Source organism: Corvus cornix, chromosome 4, assembly GCF_000738735.6.
Source record: "Corvus cornix cornix isolate S_Up_H32 chromosome 4, ASM73873v5, whole genome shotgun sequence".
NCBI classification, from domain to species: Eukaryota; Metazoa; Chordata; class Aves; order Passeriformes; family Corvidae; genus Corvus; species Corvus cornix.
The window spans coordinates 15,727,949-15,744,723 of record NC_046334.1 but is presented as its reverse complement, the minus strand read 5'-3'; the positions used below and the strand labels follow the sequence as shown (position 1 = coordinate 15,744,723).

Below are 16,775 nucleotides of genomic sequence, written 5' to 3'. Positions count from 1 at the left end.
GTACATGACATTGCATACAGGCAGCAGCTCATTTCAATTAGCAGGTGTTTGGAGAAAAAAAACCTGGAAACATTTTGGCACAAAAGCTTGCTTTATTTTTTTTCTTACAACACAACACTGAAATAAGGGTGTAGGCTTGCCCCCAGGTCACTGCAATGCAGAGGATATTTTATGTACTCTTCCTTCCATAACTGCTGAGGAGCACAATTGTCTCAGTAGTATTAACAAGTTAATCTACCACAGTGGCATTCTTTTTGCAATAATCAACCCAAATGAACTGATACACTACTGGACTGATGAGCAGCTGCTTGAAACAGCTCTGACACTACAGGCAATTTGGTTGTTGATGCTATGTTCAGCACTTTGAACTGATGAATAAGTGCCTGACAGCCACGCTGGTTTCAGTCATCACTCTTTTAGGAAATACTAAGCTTAATGAGCATAATAGAACAAAACAACACCTGCTAATGGGAAAGAGTCTCCCTGTAGGCAAATGGTTGTTCATAACACCAAATCAGAACTTCACCTTCAGCCCAGGTCAAAAGTTGGTTAAATGCCACATGTGTTTTTGGAGCTTTAGGCTTTTGTAACCATGTGTAAGATTACCCCTAAAACACCTACACACATGAATGCACGCCAAGGTAGGGAAAAAGGGAGAGCTGGGAGTGGCCAACACATTATCCCACCATATGAATACATGTGTGCTGGTTTTGCACTGCACTGAAGCAGTGGATTCCCCATCATTCCTCTCCACGCCAGGAGGACTTCTCTGACTCTGTGTGGTGCTCTGAGAACAATTGCTGGTTTGGGGGTTGTGGCCTTTGATGCCAAATAATTTGACCTGTAGGTTTTGTTTCAGTTGGCACATAATATTTTCCCTGAGGTTCAGCAGTGGGAACTGGAATGTTTATTGTCACACAGGCTAAGAACTAGTCCATGGTTTGCCTGTGGGATGCCTCTTCTAACTAACTCACATGGTTCTGACCTACGCATTCAGAGAGTTTCAAAATTAAAAGACTAAGGCAGGCAGCTCTTAAGGCTGGGAAAGAAAATTACTGTTCTTCAACTGAGCAGGACTTAAAACAGCAATTAAAAGGACTAATGTGACAGTGAAAAAGTATGGGAGGTGTGCTTGTATCCTATAAAGTACCCTTTAAAGTTTAACTCTTTCCCTCCATCTTCTTGACACACTAAAATCTCATCTTCCCTTTTCAGGACAAAATGTTGTAGGAGCAGAGTTCGCTAGTGAGATGCATTACCGTCTCCTCCTCATCTCAGTCATGGATGCCACAGCAGAACAGAGTTAAAACCTCACTGAGAAAGGGAAATTCAGGTACTTGCTGCAGTCATTTCTGCACCTCAGACCTCATGTGTGCATTCTCCTTTACTAACACCACTCACACAGGATCCCTTCTTCAAACAAAACTCCTCCTTCACTGTCTAAGAGGAGATTTGGCTGAACAAGGTCAGAATCAAGGTCAAGCCTTATATAGAGATGGAGACTGAGAAAGAAACTCCTTATCTGCTGAGACTAAGTGTAATTATTTTCTGTAATGTAACTAAATAAATAGCAGGACAAATAGTTTTGGCTCATTTTTCTTTTTTACTGATAGTGACTCATTTTTTTTCTGGTGTGAGGAGTTAAATGTAGTTCCTTTACAGTTGTATGGTGTAAGAGTCTGACAGCCCCATTCCCTTCTCTGTTCCCTGAATTTCAACTCCAACCACCACCAGATTTTCAGAAAAGTGTAATAATTTCAGGAAATGACTTACATGTGTCTTCCATCCTGAACTAATTATATCTTTTTAGAAGGAAGAACCAAAAAGATGCTCAAGATTTTAAAATTTGTCTGTATGAATAACTCTGTACGTGACTCAAAATAAAAGCAAGTCTTTGAAAGAGTCATAGTGTGGACTGCTTCATGCACTTTCACCTCTCAAGCCCTGTTTTCAAGAGTATCATTATAATCAAATGAAGTGCAGACATGCTTGGCAATTGCTCTCCAGAAAACAGCGAAGCAAATAAAAAATACTTCGTCTTGCAATTTAGATGTAGTGAATATACTCAGTTTCTGTGCTGTGGGAATACTCTGGCTTCTGGTGGTAAATATTTGACATGATACCATCTTTTCAGCCACTTCCTTTACAAGATAAGCAAAGATTGAATAATAATAAGAAGAAAACAATTTCCTGCCAGGGTTAATTCTATTTTGTTTGTTTTCAAATACTTTGATATTGAAGAATGGTATAAAAATGTGGCCTATACCTTACTCCAGTGCTTCGATTACAACTGGGTTTTTTTAGCTACTGAAATCCATTTACAACCACAACTCACTTTGTCTTTCCTCCCGACATTCTTCATAAATACTTTTTATACAAAGATGTAACTTTATGCAATGAGTGATTTGATTAGAATGGAAATAGGAAGATACTCTCAGTTGGAAAAAAAAAAAAAAAGTAGTGACTTTCATATTTTATCTTGGTCATTTGTTTTCTTGTAATTGTGATTAGGATACTAGACATAAATGAAATGCCTAGCATTTCATACAGCTGGCTGAAGTTTCAACACCAGCAGGATATTAAACCAGGTTTTATTGAGGCAACTCTGAAACTCATTCTGTATTGACATTAGATTTGTACGAAATTACTGGTGCAAGCAGCACAACATTAAGGCTGTGCATTTGCATAATAGTTGTGCTATCCACAGCACCCTGTGATTCCCCACTTCTCTTAGTTAGAAGTGCTGCAAATCAGAACAGGCCATCCTTGAATGTTCTCTTAAACAAGTTGCAAATTCAGTCTCTGACATTTGGAGCTAAACTTCCCAAGATGGCTACAACTCCACTTAAATCACATGCAGAAAATCAATCACCTCCCTCTTCCCTACCTGCTTTTATCAGAAATAAAATATTGTCAAAGGAGTTTCAAATAACAACCCTAAGATGTATATTAAAGTACTTTTGTTATGCTGATGTTGCAAATACATTTTTTATTATCCTGCACATAGTCTGAAATAAACTTGCCTGGACGTCCCTGCATATAAGAATCTGTGAAGTCGGATATCAACTTATTATAAATGATAAACAGATAGCTTGCATGCCTGCAGAATGAAGAAACAGAGGTAAGGAATTTGTTATTAACTCATTTGCAGATGCTAAAGCATGCAGGAGCTGGCAAGAGACTGCAGGTAAATTAAACTACAGTGAAAGTAAAAGATGGTACAGAGAAAATACATCTGTGAAAATATTTTGTATGAATAGTACTGGAATTTGAGCCACACCCTTCTGTTTATTTAAACAGCATTACAGGACCATAGGGTTATTGCAGAAAGCTGCCTGTTCTGGTGTGTGGAAGCAGACAGAGGTTTTGGTCACAGCAGTCATGTTAATGGTCTGCAACCTGTGCCAAGAAAGTGCAGCTTCACTGCAAGTACTTGAAGCAGATTATATAAAAATAAAACAGGCCTAACACCCAGTGATGCAGACAGGAAAATAATAGACTGAAAGATTAAATAGCATGCTAATTTCAAATGCATTTCTGAGACTATCTGCTTTTGTTCATTATTTGCTTTAACAATGAAAAAGATGAACAGGGTGAAAAGAGAGCTGCTTTGTTCTCTTCAGAGCAGAACAGATGCACATCAGATGCTACTGTCCTTTGTATAAAGAAATGCACTGCAGTCTGCAGCATTCCCAAGATGAGATTAACAAAATCAGCAGAGTTTCAGATTTTTTTTTTTGAACTTTTAACTGCTTGACTTGAAGTGTCTGTGGAACAGGTTTGCAGTAAAGTGTGTTTCTGAAGCAGAAAAGAGTATCAGCAGCGTTAAGCCAGTTGCAAGTGGGCAAGTACATTAAGATACCTGCTTTTGGATTACTGTTTTGCTAGCAAAATAGAAATAATAGAAAGCTTTCTAGCAGTGTCATAAAAAATATCCTCTGAGCGCTTTCTTGGGTAATAATTGCACAACCAGTGGTAACAAGGACGTCATTCTGAGCTTTAGCAGGCATAGTTAATCAGTGCAGCTCCATTGCCTTCGGTGTATTTGTGGCAGTATCAGTAAATTAACTTACTTGGAATATCTCCCTTCAGAGAAAATCCACATTGAATTCCATCTTCTAAAACAGAGTAATTCCTATTATTTATAGGAAACTATGCTTTATACCATTATTTTAAACATCAGAAGTATTAGATAGAAAGACAAATGACACTGGCATTGGAGTAGACTAATGCACTTCAAACAAAAAATAAACTGCTTTAAAATTATATTTTCTATGTATAAAATAAAGTGGATGCTGCATCATTGGTGAAAGCAGCTCCCAGACTGAGCAGGACAGAAAAGAGATGGAAAGAGATGAGCCAGTGGATGGAAATACAGAGAATGTTTCAAGTCAAAAGATGAAACAAGCCCTTAGAGAATTACCAACCCCTGAGCAGCAAGCCTTACTTGGACAAAGAAATGGCTAAGAAGGCAACTAAGAGTGAAGTCATGTCATCTGCACTCCTGGAGAAAGAGTGTGGACTTGCCACAGAACTCTAACCTCCCTGGGTCTGGGAATATTTAGGTTCCAAGAGCAGATCACATGGTCATTGCATGTGGGACACAACTAGGAGTCCTTTATCTCCAGTGAAGTCTCCTGTACCATATCAGTTTACACCAGGGAAGAAGACTGAGGTACAGGGATGTAACAGGAAACCCCTGCTGTAGCTTGGAGTGAGTTGAGAGGAAGTTAATGTGTACAACTCAAATAACTGCTGATTTGTTGACAGCTCATTTATTTATTATTTTTTGAGGTCTCTGTACAGGTTGTTTTGTTCCGTCTTTTAATTTTTGCCCAAGAAAGACAAGAAAAACTCTTAAGGATTTGAGAAGAAAAAAAAATCTGCCCACAGAGTGGAATTTTGAAAGTGGTTCCTTTTTTTGCCTTTTCCAAACTACATCATAGACTTCTCTGGTCCTCCCTGGTTTTCTTTTGGTAAGTACTTTTCTTCTCAGTACCATTTTATGCACAGTGATACTCAAAGGACTCAGATTTGGGGCCCACCAAGACAGAAAATCTTGGTTTTTCTTACTTGCCATGTACATCCGCTTTTAGCTCCCAAATTTGGGGTGCCTGCTTATGGAAGAGCAACCACTGCATTTGGCTTGGGTTTGCAGTCACTTGGTCTGCTGGAATAATTTCAAGGACTGAATAACCAGAGTACACAGGCTCTTGTATATTTACACACACTACTGATCAGACCACTCAAAAAATAAGTTCACAGTTTACATGCAGAGAAGTCTTAAATGAGAGGGCAGACTTCTCTGGCTAAACACTTCAGAAACTTTTGAGTTAATGTAGCTCCAATTCTCAGCCTTGTTCCACCACTCAGGTAAGTTTGTTGAATATTGTGACACTGCCCAGCCTACTGTCAAAAAAAAGACCGTTCATTCATATTAAAATCGAGTAATGTCATGTCTGCTTCTCTTTAGAATAAAGAAAAGTGACAACATAATCTTGGAATCTGTCAGGCTTTCTTAGAGAAAATACACTGCTCATATTGGAATAAGGCAGCCATAGCAGTAGGCAGCACAAATCTTAGAGACTATTTAAAAAAATACTAATCTATTTCTCCAGGAACAGATAAATTCCGCAAATTTTCAGTGAACTTCAGATAAAATACCTTTCAATAATTTATGTTTTTACTCCCACCCTTATACAGCCTAAAAGATATGGTTCTTTTCCTCTGGTTATTTCATTTCGAATGTATTCCTGCCGTTATCTAGCAATGATAATTTAATCAGGATTAAAATAAGAAATGAAAAATATACTTATTCATATTTTGTTTCCTGAACGTACAGAACATATGGCTAAGTTTACTTCTGTAAATCTCTGCCTGGTAAGCCTTAGAGACAATGGGTCTATTTAAAAGTTGTAAAGGAAACAATTGAATCCAAATAGTTTCCTGTAAAAGAAGAGAGACTTCTCCCCAGTCACATTCAGCTAAGGGTTTGATCCAATGGTAGAGATTAACCCTCCTATCTTAAGCTTCCTTTTAAACTGTCATGCAAACCGGGTAAATTAGAGATAGATTTGGTCACACTGCATTTGGGTGCATTCCCCTGATTTTTTTTTTTTTCTATGAGTCTGCTGTTCTTGAAGTTGTCAGGGTACATCTCTATGGACTTTTGGTACGTGAGGGTTAGAAAATATACTGTGGAAAAACATATGCCTGTATTTTTCTCTGTAAATAATGGCAGTTTCCCAATTCTGACCTCAGGTAGACCGACTATGATATGTCTCACAGGGGACTCGGTGTTATTTGTAGTTGTGCAATAGCATAATCCAAGAAATAAAAGCTCTGTTAATGAAAACTTTTTTTTTATCCTCCCATCTTTACTTATGTGCTTATGATTTGCTGTCATGGCATGCTGTGTGATTTGGACATATCCCTTCAATATATTTTGCATTCATGGTAAGTGTGCCTTCCCTAGAGCACTACTATTTTCTCTTTCCATGCAATGGGATAAATTACACTGAGATGTGGACAATGCAGTCAAATCCTAGCACAAGAAGCAGAAAAAAAAATCCATATTTCCTGCTTAAATGGGAATTAAACACTTTTAAAACCTTCTTTTTTTTTTAGATTATTCTTAACACCAGTGGTGATAAGAGACAGAGAATGTCTCATTGGTGGCGGTGTTTTCTCATCACTCATATGCCATGTCACAGATTGTCCTGTCCAGACACAGAGCAAAGCACTGGAATTAGCAGACTTTCCTGTTGCCAGCTGTACCCTTCTGTGCCTGTTCACTGATGACACTGTGCCATGGACTGCTGGGGCTAACTTTGAAAAGAAGGTGTTTGAAGTGCTTGTGGATTTAACGATGCTATGAAGAGACAGGTACCACCACATGCTGTCGCTTCAGTTCACTCTGCATTACCATTTCTCCTATTAATGGATTCAGCCAAAGTTGTGTGGGTCTGATGATGCCTGATTGTAATTGACACAATATGATGCATTCCATGAGTGCAAAGTAGTTAAGCTGTAATTAGTCATGTGATAAGTAAGTATACGTGGTACATTTTATGCTTGGATTCTTAAAAATACAATAAAAATAAAGCTGCCAAGCAAAAAGAATGAGATACAGTTTCTTTGATTTTTAGGTGGCTCGTGTACATTAGTTAGTGTCGAGCCAGAGTGGCAACCTCAGAACAACGGAAGTTACTCAAAAGATCACAACATTCTTATGCTCTGACTGCACTTGTACACACTAAATTTGCTTGCAAATGTAGCCTGAAATGCTCCTTGTGTGCAATGCCCTGTAATTTTTAAACATGCTGAGTAAAGATTTTATTTAAAAGCATAAACTAGTGGTTCCACCATAAGGAAGTATTTTGCAAAGAAGCCCTTTGAAATGTAAATAAGATAGTCTTCTACCGAACAATCTTGGAGTCGCAGGGAGAAAAGGGCATGTTTTAAATTAAAAAAAATACAGGACTCACTATGAAAGGTAGTGAAGTGAAAATAGATTATTAAGTACTGCTATATGTAGCCAGAGGAAAACCTTCCAGACTCTAAGCAAGAGTCTGATTTCTTCTGGACTACCAGCTCTTCTGGAGGAGGAGTGTGGGATTAGGAGTTAAAACTTTACACCAAGGCAGTACTTTGCACCAAGTTTCCTGCATAACCCTGAATATATCAAGCCATGCCTCAGATTTTCCTTCTTTGAAATGTAGATAATACTACCCTTCCATTTGTTGTGAGATTTAGCAAATCCCGAATAGCGGCCTGCTTCGAAATCTTCAAGACGCAGGAGTTACAGATGCCAAAATATTGTCAGGCATACATAAAAATATATAATTGGAATTATAAAGGCAGAATTGAAAATTAAGCAATTCATTAACACTTCACCCCAACTGTCAAGTGTTTCCTTCACAGGGATTAAACGATGACCCGTCTCTGAGAAGTGAGACACTTTTCCAAGGGCGTGTTTCTGTTGCAAACTGTTTCCTGTCTCTTCTTGTTCTAAAAGTAATTTATGGCCAGGGGATACTAAAGAATTTTCTCTTTGGGGCTAATGACTGTTAGAAAATCTGTTTATGATTCAAGTTGTGGAAATACGTAGTACAAAAGCAACACAAAGAAGGCTGTCCATCACACTGCTCCATCTGCTTCACACTTCAATATTTTCCAATTAACAAAGCAGTAAAACATTACTGAGAGAAGCAGTGTGACACAACTAAATGGAAGTTGGAAAGAAGCATCCAACAATTATTATATAATTATATTAATCAATATAATTCTTCTAATCACCAAAGTGGGAAACTTTCACAAGATGTTCACATGCAACTCTCACAGAAGTCAGCTAGAGTGGATGGCCTATGGGTTACTGGAGATAAAATTTACCAGGCTGAAGGGATGCTGCTCACTCTGTGGGAGGAGTTCTTGTCTTCAAAAGTAAGTATCTCTTTCTTCTTTAAAGGCACTTGCTTTAAAATCCATGAGAGCAAAACTAATTGATAATTAATGGCAAAAAATGTAAAATTACCATGAAAGCTTGGTGTTAATAAGCAATTAAGAAAGCAAGGTAAAATCCTGAAAAAATCTTGCACAAATGCAAGAGCATGTACTTATTATTGCTTATTATTCCAATAAAATTAAAAGCAATCCACTTCAGTGGGTGCAACTGTTTGAAAAGGTTAACTTCTAGGGTGGAACACAGTCCCTTTATCTTGATAAAATAGTTTTTTACCTAGTCAAACCAAATTTATCATCAGATATCCCAACACATAGCTTTTAAAAGCACAGTTTTGTACAATAGCATTAAAAAAGTATATTAAAATAATCCTTATTATTACAGAGGACACAAGACAACTTTTTGGTCAAATTAGTTCACAGCTTTTTATGGCAAATGTGAATAGAAATGTAAATTACAATGGTTTACAGAGTAAGTAGGTGTCACAGTAATTGTCACCTACAGTCAAATTATGATCACTGTAACTTCAATGTAAAACTGGACTAATTCCACAGATTTCAATGTAATTACTCTGGAATAACTCTTGTGGAACTCTTCTGGAGAATGATACCCTTAAGTGATTTACAGAAAGGCAGAAGAGATTTTTATGAGTATGGAAATAAATTCAAGCACCGTTACAGTGAGTACAATATTTCTATGTCATTAGATATATTCTCTTATTTTTATTTTCTTCTGACTCTTTGATAGTTCTTTTAGTAGTTTATATAGGGATTCTACTTCTTTAATTCTATGTTTCTCTCACAATGTTCTCCTGGAGTCTATCTTCACCTTTTTCTTTCTGGTTCTCCAAAGCATTTAATGACTCAACAGACATGTTTGCATCAGTGTCTCTTATTATTATCTCTTCATCCACAGATACTTTAACCTTTACTGAAATATTTCATCACCTGTAATGTCAGACATTTGTTTATGTACCTTTTGCTACTACTAGGAAATGCAAGGACCCTGGTATTGCCTCTGTAAAGATGTCACTGGGAACATGCAAAAGCATAAAGGAAATATTGAGCACAGTGTTCACCAAGAGTTTGTTACAACTGGTTGTTGCTATGACCCGTGTCCCTGAGTGAATGCTATCAATGGTAGAAACGGAAAAAAAAAATCTTACAGATGTCAACAATCAGTGGTTAAAAAGTTAAGAAAAAGAAAGTTGGGTTGTGTTAATTTTGTTTGTTATCTTCTGCTTGGTTTACTACCTTTTAATTAAAAGTGCTGCAATTCATGCATTCAATTCCCATCCCTTCCAGTTAGGTTTAAGACCATCCATCTGAATATGGGCATATTTGCTAGTCAAAAATAGGAAAATCGTGCAATCCTTAAAGATGAACAACTTTGTTTCCAGTCACTTCTATCACAAATAGCCAAGTGGGATTTGATCAAGCAGAACAAATTCATGTGAGAAGCCTGAGGAATTTCAACAGCTCGGGAAGTGTAATAAAGCAGTGCACACATTGTAAATGCCAGAACTACGTGTTGGATTGTTTACCTGTAGACATCCACCTACTGAAACTGTCATTGTGCAACTTCCATTGCATGAAATCAAAAACAAAAATAAAGGATGATCCCCAAATCATAGAATTCACCACTAGATAAGCAGCATTTCTTGTTGACCTGTGAGGAGCAAAGATCATGGCCAAATATAAAGCTGTCATTTGTACAAGTCAGCACCTTCTCTGTTTGAAGGAACTGTGAAGCTCTTGCTGTGTTCAGCAGAAGTTGTACTATCACTTGCACACAGGATGATGCTAAATTGCATTGCAGCAAGAGGAATGAATTGATTGAAGATAAGCACAATGCTTTTAGATGCCGGAGAGCTACAACAAAGGAATATTCAAAATCCTCAATGCCTGGCCTTTACAATTTGGTCAGCCGAGAGTCATCAATTATAGAATTATAGAAATTATAGAAACACTACAATTTTGGAAAAAAAAAAAAATCTGTGTGCCCCCCTGTACCCCTGGCAACTTGTCTAGACTTTGGTCTGTCCCTCCATACAATCTAGCTACTGTTGATGTGAGAGCCTTTTCTTCCAAACAGGCTGCAGTCTGGGACAGCCTTTGTGTATTTCTCAGCCTCAGTGACCCTTCATCTCATTTCAAATCTTAAATGAAAACAAGTCCTTTTCTCCTACTCTTCCTATACATTTTAATGTCTCTCTTCCGCTGCTCTGATTTAACTCTTCACTGTAATATTCCTAAACAAAACCTTCATTAAGATAGACTCCAAAGCTAAATGCAGAAAGGACCAGTTTGAACAAGTACTCTCTGTCTGGGCAAGATTGTTCTCTACTGTATATTTACTACTATTTCAACCAGTCTGGTTTTAAGTATCTAGAGCTAATTGGCTCCTGTAAATCAGATTTTCTTGAAGATTGTCCTCAAGACCTGTAAGTCTTGATGTAAGAGCTACTTTCCTAGTAAACTTCCTATTTTTTTTTTCAATTTTTTTACATGGTACCAATGTAACTATACTCCCAAATATATTTCAAGCTTCTTTTTTGCAACTGTACTGATATAGGGCCAACAAGAGCACTACAGCCTTCACTGAAATTAGCCTACCAATGGATTTCATTGCAGATGGGGACCGAAAATACTTCCACTGGCATTGAGCCTCATCAAATGTTTGTAGGCAGTGTTTTCCCTATCCCTTGATTGTCATTTAGCCAAAAACCATAAAATGGCCAGTAGTTCTAAAGGGATCTGTCAATCAAGCTGCTAAACTTCAGATACCACTTGTTCTGTACATTTTGAAAATAAGGTCCCCATTTGTGCACCAAAACTGGGAAACGCCCAGAATTAATTGTCACTTTTGAAAATCCCAGACAGTCATTGTACTGTCTTAATATTTCCCAGAGATTTAATCTTTGTGGTAGCTATTTCCCTTTGCTGCTTCTTTCTGAGCCACTCATATAATTTCCTTAGGATCTTTTAGATAATACAAGGAAAACACCTAACACAGACAAACAGAAGGTGCTTTGTGGGCCAAGGACTTGTGTGTGAATTACTATAAGATGCACCTATGTTGGGCTTTTTTCTTTTTCTTTTTTTTTATGGTTTACCTTAGCTGCAAAGCATGAATTGTCAAACTTAGTGTCCCTCTAAACTGACCTCTACATGTACACTGCAGCAAGCCACACAGTTTTTGATTCTCAGTTGCCCATATTCATGAGCTTAAGGGAGGGTTCTGTCCAGTTTATGTACAGGTTTTGTCCTAATATACAGTCAAGGTGTGGCCAGGCATGCATCCCAAACCAGGAACTTGGAGGTGCTCTTGAATCTCCCAGTTTAGGCATAGATAAGAAGCACAACTCTTCAGTAAAGAAGTTTCAACATGAACAGTACATAACAAGTACATAACATAAATTGGGTTCTTTTTTTTTTTTTCTTAAGCAAAGTTGCACTACATTAAACATAAGCTATAAGTAAATGATGCAAGATTTTGATGGTGGAGTAATTGGAGGACATTTATTTGCCAGACAATCTCTTCAGAGGAAAGTTTAATGTTTGCATCTCTGGTTAACATTTCTCTGAAACTTTCTCTGAACAGCTATGGAAAAAGTCACCCTCAGGAATCTCTTAAGTACTGGAATGTCAATCTCTGCAGTAAATGTGTTGTGTTCACAACAAATCCAGAAGTACCGCACTGGCAAAAGCCATTTCATTTTTCCACAGTGGAGGCATTCCAAGGCATCAGTCTTTGTGCACAACATGCTATGTCTTTCTTTTAGTCAGTGATGTAATAAGTTTCTAAAGTTATGACAATGTTTTCCATGTATTTGCATCCCTGTAAAATGCACAGTAGGTGAAGATGATAATTATATTTTCCATTGATCCTAAGCTCCAAGTTTCCTTGTTGAAGATGTTTAATTAAAAATATAATCAAATAGTCTAATGAGATAATTGTTAAGGCATTCACATACATTTACAAGGCCAAGGAAAATGCTGTCCCAAACAGATGCTCGTTAGTAGAATGAAGAACAAGGAACTAAATCTTCTTTTGAGGAAAGTAAATTACAATCAAATTTACAGTCTTTTAAGAGAGGTGACTCTCTGGGGAGGAGACTTCTACATTCAGAGGCATATGCTAGTACAAGTATACAATATTACCTTGCTGTGTACGTTGGGTTTTAACACATCCCCCAGTCCCGCTTCACTCGTTCTGTTTACTTGAACTAATAAAGCATCTTTCCAAAAAATCATATTCCTACAAAGAGTTCTTTCTGTGCCCTATCTTCAAATACAGTGAAGACAGAACATACAGTGACATGGGTTAGGGCCACTGTGAATTGATCTGAAGTGTGGAAGCAGAGGTTTAGGATAAAACCTACTCTAGATCATTAACACCTATAAAAAAATCTCTTTCACTGAGACACTAACCTGTAGAAAGAGGAGGTGCCATAGAATGTTTAAATGCACAGGGACCAAAATGAGCTCTTGTTGGAAATGTGGATACCAACATACTCAGTTCACCTTAAAATGTAAGTAGATAGTTATCAACTTAAAGAACTTGTATTACAAGAAAATTATATTTAAATTACAATTAAATTACTTAAATTATTTAAATTACTTCAAACAATGTTAATTCGTTTTACTACTCATCTTTATTTTTGTTATGACTTACACAAAGTCCCTGACACTATTAGTTACGGCAGACTGACTTTTATGCTGAGTCCTTAATACTTTAGTTAATACAAAGCAATCGGTATTTCACTAGGAAACAGTTACAGTCAAACATTTTTATTTACTCTAATGCAACTGTTTCCACTTTTTTTTTTTTTTAATGGAAATTACTCTTCCAGACTATCATTCTGGAAGTTCATTTTCACACAGCCCCAATTTGGGGGCACATCTCTGGTGGGATTATTCTTTGCGACTTAAAAGTGTTTTCCCTGCCCTGTGACTAGTTTCTTTCACAGTCTGTCTCCACAAAGGAGGGAGCTACTGCAGAAACCCCAGAGGAACCCACTGGGGAAGCTCCAACCCCACTGCATAAGTGGGCAGTGGGTTCCCAGAGTGGATATCACATTCAAAGTGGAAAAAGAAGCCTTATTTAGAAAAAAAAAAAAAGAAAGAAAAAAACCCAAAACAAAACCCCCAATTTTCACCTCATCAAGTGGACCTTTCCCTCACCTCAGTTTGTCTGACAGCTACGAACAATCGGCCGTGTTTGAAAGCTTTGCCATTAAGGCTTTTGTTTGAGGACCAAGACTTCCAGCTGAAGAGCCAAAGTCTGGGAACAGCCAGAAGATCATCCCCGAGAAAAAAAAAAAAAAAAGGAAAAGAAAACAAAAAAACCCCAAAGAAACGCCTTTGGGGCCAAGAACAGGCTGCCGTCACTAGGGCTGAAGTTCGCCCCCAAGAGAGGCAACTCCCGAGTCAATCCTCAAGTCGCTGTGGAGCTCCGGCTGCACCCTGAGGGCAGGAAGGGGCCGGGGCCGGTCGGGGCGCGGAGGGAGCGGGCGGGGCCGGGCGTGTGTCAGCATCTTCCCCGCTGCCCCGGGGGCGGGAGGGAGAGAGAGAGAGGAGAAGAGAGAGACAGAGAGAGAGAGGGAGGGAGGGGAGGAAGGCGCGGCGGTCGGGGGCGGTGGGCGGTGCGCTCCCGCCTCCCCGCGCTGCTGGCGGCCCCGAGGGGCAGCGACCGGCGCAGCGACGCGGAGCGGAGCGGGCAGCGGCAGCGGCAGCGCCGGGCCGGCGGGGCCGGGCGGCCGCGGTGCGTACCCGCAGGTACCGGGGCACTCGCAGGGGCGGCTGCGGGCGGCGGGCCGGCCGTGCACAGCGGGAGGGAGGGAGGGAGGGAGAAGGAGGGAGCCAGGGGGCGGGGAGCGCCGCCGCTCCCGCCCTCTCCGCGCCGGGTCTGGCGGCCGGCGGGGAGGAGATGCTGCTCCGCGCTGCCTCCCTGCCCGCGCTCCCAGCGCAGCCCTGCGCGGCCGCTCCGGGCGAAGCTCCGCGCTGCTCGGCTCCATCGCCGCCCTGCGAGCGCGGACGGCGGCTCTAGAGGGGCGGTAGGTGCGCGGCTGCCGCGCCGAGCGGGGCAGTGAGCCCAGCGGCGGCCTCCGCCGAGCGGGACTTTCCCGGAGGGATGGGGGCTTTCCCGGAGGGATGGCCGCCGGTGGGCGTGTGAGCGCCTGGCTTCGCTTCTCGGATCGCAGGGGGGCCGGCGGCGGGGTGTGGGAGAGGTGAAAAAAGGCCGCACGGAGCGGCGGGAGATGTTGGTGCTCCCATCGGAACTTCCAGCCCGGGTCCCGTGGGATTGGACTGGGCGCTCGGAGCAGCGGGACGCGCTCTGCCGGCCGAGAAGGGCTTGGGTTTGCCTGCGCCAGCCAAACAAAGCAACCCCCGCAGCCCTGCACTTGTTAACAGAGAGGAAACTTTTTCCTCATTAACGTTTTTGGAGAAGCAGAAATGAAGGATAAATCTGTTGGCCGGTGATGAGAAATAGCGTAGGTGTCATTGGCTTTTTATCTCCTAGCAATCGACACCTCCGCAGACCGCAGGATAATCTCTCTCATATTCTAGATTGTGTCATTCTCTTTAAATTGCATGTTTAAAACAACAAAGTCAGTGACTTCATAGGGAACCGCCAGGAGCTGTTCTGTACCCCTCCTGTTTACTGGGGAAACATTTGGGAACCGGTTTGGTTTTGTAGGTAGGATCAGAAGTAAATGTAGGACATGGAAACTGTAAGGTTGGTTGCAGGTAATCTGTGTCTAGCCATCTTATTAAGGTGTGAGTTTGGGAGAAAGGAATATGAAAGTCTTTGCATGTGGAACTAGCTGGGGCAGTAACCGTGATCAGTTCCTGAAACCTTTTCAGGGAAGAGGACTTGTTTTGTGAAACTGGGTCAGAATCCACAGACATTTTCCTGAGGGTTGAACCTCATGTGAGAAAGCTGTCATTGAATATATATATTCCGAGGTGTCATGACTCCCAGGTCATTTGTTTGGGCTCAGGTTAGTGAAATGGTGACATTTAGTACCCATTCCAGAGCAGTACTGCTGTCGGTGTTCACATTAAGCATCAAGGCTCTGACTGAACGTGGCCTCTGCAAGTCTGTCTTTGGATGGCCAGAAATAGGTTCTAAAGGCATTTCTGCAAGAGTTAGAATCAGCCAGGATAGAGGTACAAATGGGAAAACAAACATTTTGGGTCTTGTGCAAGAAATACTGATGAGGAAAGAGTAAATCTAGTCAGAGGATCTTTTGGTAGTGCAGTTACGACAGAATTTGCTACCACTCCTAGTGCTATCAGTCAGACGTATCTGTTCAGTTTTCACATGCAACAGATGTGTTTCACTTGGAGTGTCTTTTTTTTATCTGCCAACAAGCATGTCTTTCCATGAACAGTTCTAGAATTTAAGTAGTAATTTAAGGAAAGAAGAGAATGACAGCAAGAGAGACAAACTTACAATCTAACTTTTAAAGATATTTTGTAACTCTTTTTTCACCTATCAACCCTGTTTGGTGAGTGGAAAGGCACATAATGTATTCCTTCCATAATGCGACTTGTTTTGTCTTTTGCTTGTGCATGATAAAAGTGAACCTAATTTAGATTAGGGTTTTTATATTGATTTTTTCCTAATCAGAGTGTGGTTGTTTGGGTTTTTTAAGTTAAAGGTGCAGTAAAAGTAAGTACTTTTGAATATACCAGATGTAAAAGGAGACAGGCTGTATGACAGGGTGTTGTTCTAATGGCTTAATGAAAAAAATGCCTCTTAATTCTGAGACTGTTGTTGAGTGGAATTGAAGGCTGTGAGAACCACAGGCTCAAGGACATTTGAGTGGATGGAAGAGCAAGGAAGTATCTGTGTGAGAAGGCTGGGCAGAATGTTAAAGCATAAGTGGGTACACTGCATTTATTTTCACTAGGATAACAGAGCCTCGTGAAATGATGTGACCTAGTCGTCTATTTACAGCTTCACAGGCCTGTGAAAGTGAAAATGGACTGTGTGGATGAGTGGTAAATAACCACTGTGGCTGGTCATCATGCGCCTGTGATAACTTGTGCATAGCATTGTCGTTTTCAATGCCTTGAAGGGAAGTAGTGAAGAAGCCTAGTGAAGGGATGAGATTGCACTCCTGAGAGTGGGAAGCTACCAGGACACAAATGTCACTTGTTCTGGTGGCAGGAAATTGTAGTGTCTTTGCTTTTTTTTTTCCCTTATGGTGGGACTTTTTCAGCCACGTGGTTCGTACAGGTTGACTATCACAGTGAAGACCTGAAAGTAAAAATACAGTCTTTTAGCTGTTTACTTTTTAAAG

General features: G+C 40.2%; 1 protein-coding gene across 6 annotated transcripts in view; it reads left to right on the top strand.

Moving 5' to 3' along the window:
* The first annotated feature begins 14,164 nt into the window (after positions 1–14,164).
* The window catches only part of PTPN13 (protein tyrosine phosphatase non-receptor type 13), a 113,421-nt gene continuing 110,810 nt past the window's right edge, over positions 14,165–16,775 (top strand). For 4 of the 6 annotated variants that reach the window (XM_039550575.1, XM_039550572.1, XM_039550571.1 and 1 more), the window contains exon 1: positions 14,437–14,519. The gene's annotated coding sequence lies outside the window, so the exon portion shown is untranslated. Of the gene's footprint in view, positions 14,242–14,371; positions 14,524–16,775 lie in introns of those variants that run through there. The other 2 variants (XM_039550574.1, XM_039550573.1) reach the window with 2 other exon arrangements.